The following is a 13416-nucleotide window of genomic DNA, read 5'->3' as shown; positions in this document are numbered from 1 at the left end:
TTTGCTGTAAGCCGTCCAGAGTCCAGCTGAAGGAACAGCTTCTGAAACACCTCAAAACTATACTTTAGTTTCTTGGGGTACCTCAGGTCAAAAGCATAAGTCAGTCCCAGAAGATAGCAGCAGGCTCTGCTCACATCCCCGAGATCTTTGAGGACGGTGATGCCCTCAATCACGATACCGACATCTCTTGCGTCGCCTTCACCTTGGTTCCGCAGCTGGTAGATTGCCATCACCTTCTGTGCCAACTCCGCTTCCACACTGGCCGATGCATCCTGAGAATATTGTAAAGACAATTGATTAGAGCTCACTTTCAGGCTGCATGTTACCAGACAAGGACACAGATACACACTAAGCAAACCAAATTGCTTTTACACATGCATTGCAGCCTTGAGTGCATCTTGCTATTACCAAGTTGGGCTGTATGTGAGAACACAATGTCTTAATCACAACCTGATTCTCTGGACACTTTCCCATGAAACCATCCATAATCACATTAGTTTTAAAAAAAAAGCTTAATTTTACTCACTTCAATGTTCACGATCAATTCATTTGCATGTTCTCCCAGATGGTCCATTAGGCATCGGATGACGACCTCTCTGGTTTGCTGAATGGGGATTCCAGTCTGCAGATATAGCAACAATAAATTAAATATTACTTTTCATATTCAAGCAGGGTGTTTCTTTATTGCATAAATTTCAAAGGCTGGGAGACTGTCCTTAATCTTTATTAAGACTTCTAGCAGGGAATGAACAGGAGAGTATTGCACGGGATTAAGATGAGTTTAGGATACATTCATATATAAAGTAATTGGTGATTGTAATTGCATTTCACAAGAGAGAAGTGTGAATGAGACAGATGGGATCATAATTAAAACAAGTATTAACTGAATAGGTAGGCCTAAATGTTTAATACCTGAAGTAGAACACTCATTTGAGCACGATGTCTCTCTCCTACAGCACCCTTCTTTGACTGGAACAGTGACAGCAGTTTGGCGGTATGGTGGTCCAACATGGCCATGAATTTTTGTTCGAGATTCAATGAGGTGATCATCCTGAATTCGGCACCGACCTGAAAGACAGAAATGAGGGATTGAGAGATAAAGAACACATTGTGAGCTTGTAGATTAGTCATATTCCACATGTTCATGTAGAATAGATGCTAGGGTGCAACGGGTTAAATACAATGTAAGTGGCTGTTACATGCAGGACATGTCATTTTTGTTGACCAAACCAGCAATACAATTTACTCACTTGTGAAACATTAAAGAAGGCAGGCCATCTCTCCTTGAAGTCTTTGACAGACATCTGCTGGCTGATAACATCTTGTCTCCTATGTGCAAAGGTTCTGCACATCAAGTCCTTGATGACTGTGCTGTTTTTCTTCTTTGATTCCTCGATTAGTTGGTGTCGGTAGAGCTCTTGCTGTTCCTTATTGTCTCCTGTGGGATAGTCTGGGAGATACATCACTTCTCCTTTCCGTGCTTTCTTTACATTCTTTGCAGGTTTACGGTCACTAGGCCTCTTGTTCTTTAGAGTGTTGCAGCTAACCTCTGAAAATCCAAGACCGCTGAGCTTTTTCCTAAAATTGTTCATCTTGTCTCTAAGACTCACTTTCCATAAAAGCCAGCCATTACGAGATGTGTCTGTCAGACATGGGTGCTTCTTGACTAAAGCCTCTGCAACTGCTTCTAGTTCCAGGCCTGAGGGGTAGGGTTTGTAGCTGTACATGTAGTCTGCCAATTTTGCCCTAATGTCCCCGTTGATCCTAGAACTTTCGAGCAGAGTACCATTCGAGGCATATTCTTCATTGGCATTCTTCAGTACTGCCTCTGTTGGCACAGAGAAAGGTGGAATGACGATTACACTTGGCCACAAGTCCCTAGCAGGGCTTAGTATAATAGTGTCTCCCGAGCCTGATGATCCCTCGGTCTGGTCATCTGACCCCGTATCAGTACGAGGGGATAGTATAATAGTGTCGTCCGATCCTGATGCACCATCTCTCTGGATATCTGACCATGTATCACTAGCAGACACATAGCTTGTACTCGCCTGGTTATCTGGAGCAGAGAATTCAAGTACTATTGATGGAGCGATTGAAACTCTGATTGTCCCCCTGTTTCCTATCTGGTCGGTGGAATGAAGTGCAAAGAAATCACCAAAGCCTACATCCAAGTACTCTAGAGTGAAACACTCAGTGAGTCCAAACGTGTCCTTGACAGTCTTTTGCAACTCTTCTATAGTGCTGGGTATTCCTGATGGCAGTGTAAGCTTCTCACTCCGTTCTTCTATTATAACCTTCAAGGCAACCAAATCCATCTAGGCAAAACAGAAAAAATACAAGAAAATAAAATACAAGAAAAAATATAGCTGCAAGCAGCAATTAGCGGTTTCGAGAATAATGGCAGACTGGCAGACTGTGACAAGAGTGGCAGACTGGCAGACTGGCAGACTTTGACAGACTGGCAGACTGGCAGACTGGCAGACTTTGACAGAGTGGCAGACTGGCAGACTGGCAGACTGTGACAGAGTGGCAGACTGGCAGACTGGCAGACTGTGACAGACTGTGGCAGACTGGCAGACTGGCAGACAGACAGACTGTGGCAGACTGGCAGACTGGCAGACAGACAGACAGACAGACAGTGACAGAGTGGCAGACTGGCAGACTGTGACAGCCTGGCAGACTGGCAGACTGTGACAGAGTGGCAGACAGACAAACAGACAGACTGTGACAGAGTGGCAGAGTGGCAGACTGGCAGACAGACAGACAGTGACAGAGTGGCAGACTGGCAGACTGGCAGACAGACAGACTGTGGCAGACTGGCAGACTGGCAGACAGACAGACAGTGACAGAGTGGCAGACTGGCAGACAGACAGACAGACAGACTGTGACAGAGTGGCAGACTGGCAGACAGACAGACAGACAGACAGACAGTGACAGAGTGGCAGACTGGCAGACAGACAGACAGTGACAGAGTGGCAGACAGGCAGACAGACAGACTGTGACAGAGTGACAGAGTGGCAGACTGGCAGACTGGCAGACAGACAGACAGACAGACAGACAGACAGACAGACAGTGACAGAGTGGCAGACTGGCAGACAGACAGACAGTGACAGAGTGGCAGACAGGCAGACAGACAGACTGTGACAGAGAGAGAGAGAGAGAGAGAGAGAGAGAGAGAGAGAGAGAGAGAGAGAGAGAGAGAGAGAGAGAGAGAGAGAGAGAGAGAGAGAGAGCAAAGTGCACATGTCTGAATTAACAGGGTCATGTTTTGCATAATGCAATTTAAATGTAAACTGTGACAAGTGGGGTTTGAGCCGTGGACCTTTGGCACATGAGACTAACACTGTATTGATCAAGCTATTCAATCCACAGCCTTGGTCAGTGAGAAGGGAGAATCCAACAAAACAAAACAAAACAAAAGAGGGAATGAAGTACATCATACATTGAAAACAACTACTCTCAATAAGCGTTTCATTCAACAATTGCATGTTTATTCATTGATATAGTCATGTTGTGTGTAATGCAATTTAGTTGAGGTCTGCATGAGGTGAGATTTGAACCGGCGACGCTCTGGTATCAAGGCAGATGATTAAGCCATTGGGCCAACAGACCCGAACTGATGAAAAGGGAGTTCACACACATGACACACTTTCACGCAAATTGCTCAGAAATACTGGATTTAAATGTTTTTCAAACTGCTCAAAATTGCAGACAATCTAAGGGCGGAGTTTACTGGTTAACAATTGCACATGCATTCATTGATACAGTCATGTTGTGTGCAATGCAATTATAATGAATTCTACATGACGTGGGATTCGAACCAGGAACCCTGTGGTTTCAAGGCAGATGATTAAGCCATTGGGCCAACAGACCTGTACTAGTGAAAAGGGAGTTCACACACATGACACACTTTCACGCAAATTGCTCAGAAATCCTTGGTTTAAATGTTTTTCAAACTGCTCAATATATTTCGGAATGGAAACTAGTGGAAAATAGTCGATCTACAAGCTCACAACGCGTTGCTATCTAAAAAGGTGTGAGATTGTAGATCGGCTATTTTCACAAGAAAGTATGTCATACATTAAAAAAAACTACTCTCAAAAGCATTTCGTGTTATTGTCTAAACATTGCACTTGTCTGAATTAACAGGGTCATGTTTTGTACAATGCAATTTAAATGTGAACTGTAATAAGTGGGATTCGAACCAGGGACCTTCGGCACATGAGACTCACACTCTACTGTTGGAGCTATCCAATACACAGCCTTAGACAGTGAAAAGGGAGAATCCAACAAAACAAAACAAAAGTGCGAATGAATTACGTCATACATTGAAAATAACTACTTTCAAGTATGCATTTCTCGTCATCTTTAACAATTGCACATGTATTCATTGATATAGTCATGTTGTGTGCAATGCAATTATAATTAAGTCTACCTGAGGTGGGATTCGAACCGGCTACCCTATGGTTTCAAGGCAGATGATTAAGCGATCAAGCTATTGAACCAACACACCTGAACCTGTGAAAAAGGGCCTCAAACATGTATTTGACACAGTTTCATGCAAATTGCTCAGAAATCCTGGATTTAAATGTTTTTCAAACTGCTCAAAATTGCAGACAATCTAAGGGCAGAGCTTACTGGTCAAAGTGATACATGTGTTCCTCATGAGTCAAGGCACATGTGTAAGCAGGTTTAACGGCTGTCGGCCAAACGAGGCATGACTTTTGCCTGTTTAAAGTTTGCATTTTCAAAAAATTGCTATAGCGCCCCCCTTTGACCAATTGGAGTAAGATTGGTTTCAGTGATACTTGGAAGGACCCTCTACAATATTGCAAAGTGTCAAACAAATGTGAGTCTGCATGTATGTGTTAGGGGCAGATGAATAATTTAAAAAAAGCTGCAATTTTCATTGGCTTATAAAAGCTTAACGTTTTCACTTATGGAAAATCCGCTTGGTTACGTCTGTCGGCATTGGTCCAAAGTTCATGTGTATACAGTTTCGTACAGATTGCTCATAAATCCCAGGAGGAGTAGGCTTTTTACTGCTTTTTACTGCTTTTCATAGAATTCGAAATGGTGGGAGATCTAAAGGTCAGAGGTCAAAAGTCAGAGTGTGAAAGTTGTTAGGCATGAGGAGACGCATGTGTGTATCGAAGTTTCATGGCTGTAGGTCGAACAGGGCATGAGCTGTACCTGTTCAAAGTTGGCATTTTCAATTGAGTGCTACAGCGCCACCCTTTGGCCAATGTTTGTGAGTTTCGGGTTTTCGCCGTTTGGCATAGCCCTCTACCATATTGCCGAATTTCATAAGAAGTGACCAGGCGGTTAGGCCAGAACTGTCAAAACCGGCGGAAGAATAATGAACTCTTACAGATGTAATAGGGTTCGAAGCCTGATAGGCTCTCGAAACCTAATAATAGTGAAAGTGTAGAGATGTAATAGCTTTCGAAGCCTGATGGCTCTCGAAACCTAATTAAGTCTACCTGAGGTGGGATTCGAACCGGCTACCCTATGGTTTCAAGGCAGATGATTAAGCGATCAAGCTATTGAACCAACACACCTGAACCTGTGAAAAAGGGCGTCAAACATGTATTTGACACAGTTTCATGCAAATTGCTCAGAAATCCTGGATTTAAATGTTTTTCAAACTGCTCAAAATTGCAGACAATCTAAGGGCAGAGCTTACTGGTCAAAGTGATACATGTGTTCCTCATGAGTCAAGGCACATGTGTAAGCAGGTTTAACGGCTGTCGGCCAAACGAGGCATGACTTTTGCCTGTTTAAAGTTTGCATTTTCAAAAAATTGCTATAGCGCCCCCCTTTGACCAATTGGAGTAAGATTGGTTTCAGTGATACTTGGAAGGACCCTCTACAATATTGCAAAGTGTCAAACAAATGTGAGTCTGCATGTATGTGTTAGGGGCAGATGAATAATTTAAAAAAAGCTGCAATTTTCATTGGCTTATAAAAGCTTAACGTTTTCACTTATGGAAAATCCGCTTGGTTACGTCTGTCGGCATTGGTCCAAAGTTCATGTGTATACAGTTTCGTACAGATTGCTCATAAATCCCAGGAGCAGTAGGCTTTTTACTGCTTTTTACTGCTTTTCATAGAATTCGAAATGGTGGGAGATCTAAAGGTCAGAGGTCAAAAGTCAAACAGTGAAAGTTGTTAGGCATGAGGAGACGCATGTGTGTATCGAAGTTTCATGGCTGTAGGTCGAACAGGGCATGAGCTGTACCTGTTCAAAGTTGGCATTTTCAATTGAGTGCTACAGCGCCACCCTTTGGCCAATGGTTGTGAGTTTCGGGTTTTCGCCGTTTGGCATAGCCCTCTACCATATTGCCGAATTTCATAAGAAGTGACCAGGCGGTTAGGCCAGAACTGGCAAAACCGGCGGAAGATCATGAATTCTTACAGATGTAATACGGTTCGAAGCCTGATAGGCTCTCGAAACCTAAAGATAGCTCTTTTCTATACCCACCCTGACTGACCTTAACCTCAGTAAAACGACCTAACCTCAAGAAACACTATTTGTAAAATAAAGAATTCCAAATAATGATCACTTTAACACATTGTTGGGGACAGGGATTGAACCAGCGACCTATGGATTCACAGGCTGCCTCTCTTCTCATTGAGCTAAAGATATGGCCTCCCTGATGGTGTCTGTTGATATCTATAGGTTTTTCCGTCCTATAGGTTCTTCCAGTGTGAGATTGTAGATCAGCTATTTTCACAAGAAAGTATGTCATACATAAAAAAAACTACTCTCAAAAGCATTTCGTGTTATTGTCTAAACATTGCACTTGTCTGAATTAACAGGGTCATGTTTTGTACAATGCAATTTAAATGTGAATTGTAATAAGTGGGATTCGAACCAGGGACCTACGGCACATGAGACTCACACTCTACTGGTGGAGCTATCCAATACACAGCCTTAGACAGTGAAAAGGGAGAATCCAACAAAACAAAACAAAAGCGCGAATGAAGTACATCATACATTGAAAATAACTACTTTCAAGTATGCATTTCTCGTCATCTTTAACAATTGCACATGTATTCATTGATATAGTCATGTTGTGTGCAATGCAATTATAATTAAGTCTACCTGAGGTGGGATTCGAACCGGCTACCCTATGGTTTCAAGGCAGATGATTAAGCGATCAAGCTATTGAACCAACACACCTGAACCTGTGAAAAAGGGCCTCAAACATGTATTTGACACAGTTTCATGCAAATTGCTCAGAAATCCTGGATTTAAATGTTTTTCAAACTGCTCAAAATTGCAGACAATCTAAGGGCAGAGCTTACTGGTCAAAGTGATACATGTGTTCCTCATGAGTCAAGGCACATGTGTAAGCAGGTTTAACGGCTGTCGGCCAAACGAGGCATGACTTTTGCCTGTTTAAAGTTTGCATTTTCAAAAAATTGCTATAGCGCCCCCCTTTGACCAATTGGAGTAAGATTGGTTTCAGTGATACTTGGAAGGACCCTCTACAATATTGCAAAGTGTCAAACAAATGTGAGTCTGCATGTATGTGTTAGGGGCAGATGAATAATTAAAAAAAAGCTGCAATTTTCATTGGCTTATAAAAGCTTAACGTTTTCACTTATGGAAAATCCGCTAAGTTACGTTTGTCGGCATTGGTCCAAAGTTCATGTGTATACAGTTTCGTACAGATTGCTCATAAATCCCAGGAGAAGTGATTTTTTTACTGCTTTTTACTGCTTTTCATAGAATTCGAAATGGTGGGAGATCTAAAGGTCAGAGGTCAAAAGTCAGAGTGTGAAAGTTGTTAGGCATGAGGAGACGCATGTGTGCATCGAAGTTTCATGGCTGTGGGTCAAACAGGGCATGAGTTGTACCTGTTCAAAGTTGGCATATTTCAATTGAGTGCTACAGCGCCACCCTTTGGCCAATGGTTGTGAGTTTCGGGTTTTCGCCGTTTGGCATAGCCCTCTACCATATTGCCGAATTTCATAAGAAGTGACCAGGCGGTTAGGCCAGAACTGGCAAAACCGGCGGAAGATCATGAATTCTTACAGATGTAATAGGGTTCGAAGCCTGATAGGCTCTCGAAACCTAAAAATAAAATATTGCAGGTGTTTGACAGTCATTCTCCTCCCACCCCTAAAATGGACAAATGTGGCGCTTCAACGTAACCATGCGTTTGCCTCCCACACAATAGGCTGCCAAGGGATATGTGTCACCTAGTTCACCATGTTGTATCAGGGTCATTCTCCCAGAGTATTCCAAACTAAATGACCTAAAATGTTCATCATACTTGCAGTTAAGTAATTTCACAATGAAACTGAGATTTCTGTCTACAATAATCTGTGAAATCTCAACAAAGTCAGGGAGCCCACCAGTTGTTCCATAAGGCAAAACCATACCGGCAGCATATTTAGTTCCATGGTGTATCACAACATTGGTCAAGTTCACAGTGGTTTGTGTTGGATAAACTTTCTTGAAAGCCTGCTGTATCCCCAAATCAAGTATTTCTAATGGAAGAGCTGATATTTTAGTGACACATGTTGCAGGCTTTGCATTTGCTTGTGAATGATAAGCCATCATCCTTTGGTGCTTTGAGGCAAGTGACAGCGATATATTTATGAAGTTGTTTGTGTATCTAACAACTCTCTTGAAAAAAGAGTGTTTTGCCTCAAAGCGAAAAGTCCAGACACCAACTAAAGGACCAAATGCTCTTATCAGTTCCGGATAATGCTCCACAAAATGGTGCTTTGGAATTAATTTTTGCTCTGGGAAAACATCCAACAGTCTGCGGCGATGTTCTGATATCAATGTGTCTAGATGGCAAATTCTTTCCTCAGTAAGAATGGGGGATACTACAAGCTCAGTAATATCTTTTAAGATCATCAGAACTTGCCAAGCTGGATCATCCTGTGGTACTTTTGAACCAATAATGAAAGGTAAAATCCTTAATAATGTCCAATTGTCATGTGCATTCCCACCAATATTTTTGTTTTTTGCAAATGTTTTAGGGATTGGTTGGGGTCTATCAGTCTTATCAGTCCACTCGTAAGGAAACTTTGTTATGGACTGGTTAAGTTCTGTCAAGGTGAAATACTTGTTGCGGATGAACACATTAAGACATAGCGCCAATTCCTTTGGAATTATACCTTCAAAAAAATCGTGCAAAACATCTGGTGGGTACCCTGTTACAAAATGAAAATGGCTCAATTTTTCAGTTATAGGACAACCTTTCTTCACACCAAAACAGTGTCCTTGAGCAGGATTTTCTTTTACAGACCCAACATGTAAATCATAGTTCTCTTTTGTTCTTGGTGGAAAAGCTCCAGAACACACTTATTTTTTCTGATATTCAGAATGTTCCCCAATACAAAATCTACAGATATAGTGTCCATTAAAGCTTTCTACAAGTCCACTTAAAGAATGAGCGCCAAGATTGTCGGCTGAAACACAAAACACAGTACCTCTAATATTTCTACCAAGCTGAGGCAAAAAAATACCTTCCTTCTTCAATGTTGAGAGGTCTTTTAAGAGAGGCTCCAGCACAGTTTCATAGCCAAATTTCTTTACGTCGTTTGCTTTACAAAGAATGGCCAAATTAATAGAAGTTAGCTGTGATCTCAGCTCAGATGGTAAATCAGCAGGTAGCCAGTACACGGCTGTGATTTTGTGTTTTTTCCGGGAAGTTCCAAGAGGGTTGCAAGTCTCAAAATCATCTACATAAAGAATAAGGGGAATACTTAACTCTTCATTAGCATGAAATTCATTTTGCTTGAAATATTTACCATCACGGAAGGATGACAACTGTGAAATGTTTGAATGTCTAGTCAATACATTGTTAAGAATGTCTTCATTTTTCAACACTTGTTGTAAGGATGGGAGAAGGGGCACATACTGAAAGCTGCGGTTCTCATCTCGATCCAAAACATACTCTACTGGCTCAATTAAACTGAAGTTTTCCTTAAAATATTTCTCCCTCTTATGCTTTGAGGAGAAGGGACCCTTTGACCCAAGGGCTACATTAAGAGGATTAGAGTGAAACAATTTGTCAACCAATTCACTGACAGTAGCTTCATCAACAGCACAGCTATTCTTAGTAAAAATATCCCCAATTAGCTTCGGAATACACTGAGTTGATGATGTGCAGATAAACTGAAGCTGTTCCACCAAATCATCAATGCATTGCCTAGAGACATTGTAGATGCTGTCCAATTTTAACAAGAGAGAACCAATATTTGTCTCAATGTCAGTTGTAGTCGAAGTAGTCTTTTCACAATCCAACTCTAAGGCATCTATGTCCTCATCATCATGAGATTCCAACAGTGGAAGGTCATTGTCATTTTCAATACAGACTGGAGGTATTGCAATCACTTCAGGCTTAAAATCTTTCAATGAATAGAATTTGTGTTTTCTACTTTTGTGTGTTGCATAAGCCTGATACGTGTTAGCTGTGGAATCACATCCATCAAAAACACATTCTATGGTTTCAAAGTTTTTCAAGTGGGAATTAATATGTTGAAAATAGTCTTTTGCATTAGAAGAGAATGAGTCACAAGTTTTACATCTGAGAGATTGCACAACTTCACACTCTTCAGTTTCGGCAGTATTGTGGGTTCTATGCAAGTGTGTGCGCAGGCCAGACCATGTCTTAAAGGTGCAAGGACAGTTTAAATGAATACAGGGAACTGAATATCCATGTCCAAATGTACCGTGATTCACTCGATAATGCTTGAGAAGTGTCCCTTTTGATGAAGCCACGAATGTGCACAGCTTACATCGCCATTCCATAACCTGTAAAAAAAAGAAAAAGAAAAAAGAAAGAAATTAAAACTGATTGTAATGCTACTCTATAGATGTTCTCACCATACTCTACCATATTTACTTTACATTTCTGTTACTTCTACTCCATTAAATAAAGCATTTAACAGCTTTAGTTACATGTTACTGTGCAGATATTATTATGAAATATGGGGTTGAGCACAAAAAAGAAAAACATACATAATAAGGCTAGTTTGGTTACAGATGATGGAGCTGGACTTACTAGGCAGACAGAGATAGTTTCAACCCATAGCGTGCTTCTTTCTTGCACAGCAGTTGACTTGTGTCTATAGTAAAACACACACACACACACACACACACACACACACACACACACACACACACACCATTAAACATTAGCCCATGCATGCTTTTTTTTTTTTACTTCTACTCCACTAAATACAGCATTTCACAGCTTTAGTTACATGTTACTGTGCAGACTGTATTATCAAATAGGGCTTTGAGCTTAAAAAAGGAAAAATAAACATACATAATAAGGCCAGGTTAGTTAGATGCTGGAGCTGGACTTGCTTCTTTCTTCCTCAGCAGTTGCTGTAGTCGTGTCTTTAAAAATATAGAAATATACACACACACACACACAACATTAAACATTAGCCCACGCATGCACCTTTACAACCACATTGCCACCCCAACACAGGCTTATTGTCTACCGTTTATATCGGTGGTTTCCCGTTCTGGGCGCGTACGAAACATCCAGTTTAACTTTGATAAACAAATGAAAGTTATGGAGGCGCGCGCGCGGGGGGAATTTTACCGCTTACCACGCTTTGCATCATGGCCGTTGTAGTTTACTTTCAGTGAGCCAACAATGAGACGCAAGTCAAACGAACTACACACCACAAAACAAGCCCCGTTGTCGTCACTTCCTATATCCACGCAAGTTAACATGGGAAATGTATGTTGATAGTTCTGGGTCCACCTCAGCCTGGCTTTGAGCAATTCCTCACAATTTGCCGTTTACGTGTACACAAACGTTCAGATTTAAAAATAAATGTGCTTACTGGGCTCACGGATGTTACAATATTGTATGCTCGAGCAAAATTACCCGTATTTTCCGTATTATTTAATAAAAAGTATTTTAATCCAATCGGTTGGACATTTTCTCAGACCTTTGACCATTGCTTTCAACTATGCGACCCTATCGGTTGGGAGACGTACTGCACTCTGATACATAAAACGTTTTATAGAAAATGGCCGTCGATTGGATTAAAATGTTTTTTATTGAGTATTACAGAAAGATACTGGTAATTCTGCTATAGCGTGCATTATTGTGACATCCGTGAGCCTTGGTTAAGCACTTTTGAAATATGAACGTTTATGTAGAAATAAGCGGGAAATTGGGAGGAACTGCTCAGAAGTTGAAACAGATCGTGGGGAACCGTCATGGCTACGTCTGAAGGAACGCTTTATACACCATTAAACTAAAGGCGAAATAGCAAAGTCCGCATCAACACACTGTAACACGACGCACAGGTCCATTTGGTTAAACTCTCAAGACCGCCACCCGGCCCAGAATAACTGTTAGCAGCAGACCACTGAAGTTAGTTTCACTGTGAGTTTAACTAGCAGGAAAAACTGTAAAGTAAGAAGGTATTCCTGAAATTATACCATATAAAAACGTGATATATGCTACAAGACACGGTCAATATTTAATTAACATGTACTTACCACCAGTACTGCTGCTCTCTTCTCTTGTTATTTGTTTAAACAATGGCGAAAGTCTGGACGACGGACTGACAGCAGGTACAAGAAGATTTCCCATAAAGGATAGCAGTTTGGGCGCATTTAGAATTGCGTCTGACGTCATCACGTTCAGTGTGACATCTACTCAATTTATTAGGTTATTCTTACTACAGATGAAGAATATTGAGTTGGAATGAGTAATAATTATATTTATTTAAACTGATTTGTATAATTACTCCATTCTCAAATATTATGATGGAAAACTACCAAAACAGATTGGGTATATTTCATAAATATAATCAGTTTGTCAAATACCATTTTATTCTCATGACATTAACTAAAATAATAATGTACATCTTACTCAAAATCAACAGTTAGATTTTTACTCTTTTAGTTTGGTTTGTCCAACTCAAACAATCACGTACATGATATTCACTGATTTTATTGAGCTTATATAATTGTTTCTAATAGTGATATTTACATGGCCACTGATTTATTTACAACACTCATAGAGATATATAGGCTCTAATGAATATTGTGTGTGTGTGTGTGTGTGTGTGTGTGTGTGTGTGTGTGTGTGTGTGTGTGTGTGTGTGTGTGTGTGTGTGTGTGTGTTTGTGTGCTAGCTTGTGTAGAAATGAGTGTGTGTACGCAAGTGCTAGCATGTGTACAAATGAGTGTGTGGGTGCAAGTGCTGGCGTGTGTGTGTGTGTGTGTGTGTGTGTGTGTGTGTGTGTGTGTGTGTGTGTGTGTGTGTGTTGTATTAGTGGTTGGGTTGGGTGTACACTCCACAAATCTATGTGCTTGTCATTCAAACTTCACTCCCCCCCTCATATGCACTCTCCGGTGCATTTGCATTCCTTGATGTAGTGCATTATATATTGCATATTGGATTTTCATAA

At 41.0% G+C, this 13416-nt stretch overlaps 1 long non-coding RNA gene across 1 annotated transcript; it reads right to left on the bottom strand.

The window, feature by feature from the left end:
* Positions 1 to 10691: 10691 nt before the first annotated feature.
* LOC311052176 lies at positions 10692 to 11348 on the bottom strand. Its single transcript, XR_014601480.1, has 3 exons — positions 11301 to 11348; positions 11034 to 11097; positions 10692 to 10783 (listed from the first exon to the last, which is right to left on the bottom strand). It is a non-coding gene; the product is annotated as an uncharacterized lncRNA (long non-coding RNA).
* Positions 11349 to 13416: the final 2068 nt, after the last annotated feature.

Source organism: Gymnoscopelus microlampas, assembly GCF_963454915.1.
Source record: "Gymnoscopelus microlampas genome assembly, chromosome: 9".
Lineage (NCBI taxonomy): Eukaryota > Metazoa > Chordata > Actinopteri > Myctophiformes > Myctophidae > Gymnoscopelus > Gymnoscopelus microlampas.
This window is presented reverse-complemented; position numbering and strand designations above follow the sequence as displayed.